Source organism: Protopterus annectens, chromosome 14.part0 (assembly GCF_019279795.1).
Source record: "Protopterus annectens isolate FY-2018-M chromosome 14.part0, PAN1.0, whole genome shotgun sequence".
NCBI lineage: Eukaryota > Metazoa > Chordata > Ceratodontiformes > Protopteridae > Protopterus > Protopterus annectens.
Window position 1 is genome coordinate 793,810,097 of NC_056748.1, and position 4,534 is coordinate 793,814,630.

Sequence of the window (4,534 nt, forward strand, 5' to 3'; positions counted from 1 at the left end):
AAGCCTGGTCTGCAAAGCTATGGAGAGGATCATAATGGAACTCATAAATAAAGACATAGGGGACCTACAGACATTGGATCCTACCCAATTCTGCTTTGTCAAGGGCAGATCATGCCTCTTGAACTTGGTCGACTTTTTTGAAACAGTCACCAAGGCCACTGATGAGGGTAAGGCAGTTCACACAGCCTACCTTGACCTTGCAAAAGCTTTCGACACAATACCCCACTCGGGTATCATAGAAAAGCTCACCAGCTTAAATGTAAACCCATATGTCACAAGATGGGTTGCAAACTGGCTCAAGGACAGAACCCACAGGGTTAGAGTTGCTGGTGCCATGTCAGACTCCAAGCCTGTCACAAGCGGTGTCCCACAGGGCTCAAACCTGGGCCCCCTCTTGTTCGGCATCTACTTTTCAGAAGTGCAGGCAAACATAGGAGGATTGTGGCTGACAAAGTTTGCAGATGACTGCAAACTGGGCGCCATAGTTGAAAATCCATCAGACACAGATATCCTTCAGAGAGGTCTCATAGAAACGGATAACTGGTGCCAGAGCCATGGCCTTAAGCTAAACGCCAAAAAATGTATAGTCATACCCTTTGGTAAAAACAAGGTAACCCCAAGTTACCACATAGGTGGCAATCCATTAAGCACAGTAGAGGTCATCAGGGACCTGGGGACCCAAGTTGACAGTAACCTTTCTTTTGACACTCACATTGCCAAAGTGGTTAGGAGGACCTTCTACATTGCCCACCTGATTATGAAGGGATTCACATCCAGATCAAGAGCGGTCATTGTTCCCCTGTACTCTTCACTTATCAGAACAATGATTGAGTACAATGCCCCATTCGGAATGTATCTTACCCGACACCTGCAGCAATTGGAAAGACCCCAAAAGTTCCTCACCAAAAGGATAAAGGGGCTCAAAAATATGCCATATGCTGCCCGACTGAAGAAACTCCAGCTCTATTCAGTCGCATACCGTCTGCTCAGAGGTGACCTGTGCCTGACATACAAGGCCATGCTCCACCTCAAAAAATCCAAATCCACCAGAGCCACAAGAGCAAGAGACTTAAACCTCAACACGGATATAAATAGGACGTGCTGGAGGGACAGATTCATCACCCAGAGACTCCCTATGCTGTGGAACAGAATCCCGGTCCATGTGAGACAGAGCACCTCGCTGGCTCTGTTCAAGAGGAATCTTGACCAGTGGATGGGAGATCGTAGGTTTACCCCGGGGATCATCTCTGTATCACTGCTGGACAGAGACATGGCAAACTAATGGGTATAGTATTCTTCAACCTAAGGGGTGGTGAAAGCTACACAACTCTGGCTAGGCTTATAAATGCCCTAGGGCAGATAGCCTAGTATGAACCTATGAACCTATATGACATCATCAAGGAGAGGCTGTTCCTTCAACCATGCATGTCTCCTAATAACCAATCCTGACACAGCTGCCCTGCTTGAGACTTCTAGGGTGTTATATCCACAGTGTACAGAGTGGTTAGCCACTTGGCAAGTAGAGTGCAGTAAATCTGCTAACTCTTTCGAACTGGCGCAGTCAGGAAAGGTTGAAATATTTTGTTTTAATAGTTCCAAAGTATGTTGTTGATATTTTAACATGTGTAACTGACAGTTGAGTGCTCTTATAGTGAAGGTTGCAGAGTTGTATACTTTTTTCTCCATCTGTCCAGAGCTCTGGAGTCCTTGTCAGGAGTAGGATTCTTTGCAGAACTAGCCTTTGCTCCTTTTGGTCCCTGTATACTGATCTCCGGGTCTGCAGCAGGATTTCTGTATAGGTATTTGTGAGAATCCGGTACTCTAATACTTGTCAGGTTTTCTGGGAGCAGGTGGAAGGGCATCAGAAGTTAAGCTGGATTCCTGGAAGACATCAACCACCTCTAAGATAGGGGGAATGGGCCAAGGGTCTGTGCTGGGGCAGGTCTAAAAACTTAGTCTTTTCTTAGACTGAGGGAAGTCCTGGGATTCCCAGTGGAAATGTTCCCTGAGGATGTGAAGCATTTCCCCAAAAGAAAGATCTTCTGGTGGGGAGGCAGAAGGAATGGATTCCTTAGCATCTGAATCCTCATAAGCAGTAAGAGGTGGTTGTTCCTCTGAATAATCAGACTCCTCAGAATCCTGTTCTGTCAGTATTTCAGGGGAAGGGTCCCTTTTCCTTTTAGAAGGTGCGACTTGACTACCCCTGATAAGGGTGACAAGATCTTCCACCATTTTAAGCATTTGAGCCTGGGGTGGTGGAGCAGGGGTAAAATGGTGGCAAGAGGTAGTTTTCCTAGGAGTGGCTTTGCCTCTTGCCGTAAGAGTATCCATCGGTCTAAGAGAAATGGTAGTGAGAGAAGAAGTCCGCTTTTGTCTAGATGCGCTAGTGCGAAAAGCCTCCTTGGAAGCCGGTGCCTGCGTCGCAGCTCCAGACCAAACCAAGGCAGAGCCAACCAAAGGCTTGGAAGACTAAGAATATTTCTGAGGCATACCGGACTCCGAAATGGTCTCAGTAGAGGCCTGTGAAGGTATCGAAATGGGCATCAGCGGCTGCAAAGGTGCCTTACTGAATTCCAGAGAACTGATTACTTGGTTAGCAGTAGAGTCGCTGGAAGGCTTAGCTTTGTGTGGTCTGTCTCTGTCCTTATATTTTTTTCGAAATGTCTACGGATTGTTGGTTGACTGACACCATTTCAGAATGTGAAGATGGAAGACAAAAATACCTGCCTACAAAAAGAGCTCTATGACAAATGGTTCTCGCGTTAAAGAGGGCATAGAACAGGCAATGGGGGATGTCTTGGTTTGGGCCTAAATAAGTGACGCAGTATAAATGGAAGTCTCAGTGTGGCATTTGCTTTCCACGGGAGAGACAATTGTTGACTTTTTCAGCCATTGGTTAGTGCAAGAAAAAAGGATACCCAACAGGGTATTTAGCTTTAGACATTTTCAGCTGTAATTCAAACTCTGGTAACGACCGACTGGCACACCTGCGAACTGCTTCTGCTACGGGCTCCACGACAAGAAAGACTGATGTAATGGCGTCAGCTGCCTTCCTTTACAGCACTGACAACCTGATGTCAGCCAGCAAGCGACGGCAGCTGACGCAGAAAAACATTGATTCTGGTATTCGGGCGGCGGCTACCACAGCAAGGATAACCCATAGGTGATGACTGCAACAGTGAAACACAAAGAACATCTAGTGTAATATACTTAGCCTACCCTGTCAGGGTGCAGCTGATGTAAGTAAAACAGGAATCATTACAGATCATGGGTCTGCTATACTCGGACTCCTCCAGTACTGCAGCAGAGACCACAAAGTCAAACACCCTGCACAGACATGCATAATACACTTATCATTTACTATCTATCCAGCCATACCAACCACAGGTCACATCATTCAGCAGTCATCCACCGCACACATACCATTCAAATACTGTCCCTATACTCGCCCATAAACACTCCTACAGCCTCTCATATGCACGTTTCACTGCAGAGAGTTCAACACAATTGGCAATCTGATGATGGTGAAAAGTACAGTTTTGTACCTACCATAAATGTAGATGTTCGAAGATCCACATTGCTGCAGTCCTTACACTTGGGTAGTCCGCTGTCCTCGGTCGGCCCGAATATCAAAGTATAAGGCTGACGTCGGTCAAGGCGCATAAGACTGACATCAGGACGTCAGGGTACAAATGCGCATGACCGACGTCATATCCTCAGTCTTTTCTTGCCCCAGATGTCAGAAGACCCCAAAAAGAAAGGTCAAAACCAAAAGACAGCAAACAACCAACCAACCACCCTTGCACCAATAATATGTACAATACATACAATATACACAATATGTACAACCCAACCCACACAACCGCCTCTAACTACAGAGGGGAAGGAGGGAGGGAATTGACTGCAGCAATGTGGATCTTGAACATCTACATTTATGGTAGGTACAAAACTGTACTATGTTCTTCATCTCACATTGCTGCAGTCCTTACACTTGGGTAGAATCCCAAAGCAGAGGTAAGGAGGATGGCAAAACTATAAAGTAGCAGGAGCTGCCAAAATGCCCTGTAAAATAGCAGTGGCAAAACCAGCCCTAGATTTAGAGTAAAGTGGAAGGTGATAATGCTTAGAGAAAGTATGCACTGAACTCCAAGTAGCTGCCTCCAAAATATCTTTAGTTGCCACCCCTTAAAAAGCTGTCAAGTGGCAGTAGCCCTAGTGGAATGAGGCCTAATCCCAGCTGGAATCTCCTTACCATGATGGGAATAACAGAAAGCAATGCAAAACCCAATCCACTTAGAAATAGCTTGTTTTGACACAGGCTTGCCCTGAGAACTCAAAGCAAAAGAAACAAATAACTGCTGAGACTGCCTGAACCCTTTAGTTCTGCTCAAATAACATCGCAACTGCCTGTGTACATCTAAAGTGTGCAAAATCTTTTCCCCTTTATTTTGGGGATTTGCATAAAAAGTAGGCAAATGAATAGTTTGGTTTAAAGCCACACTAGAAACCACTTTAGGCATAAAGGAAGGATTAG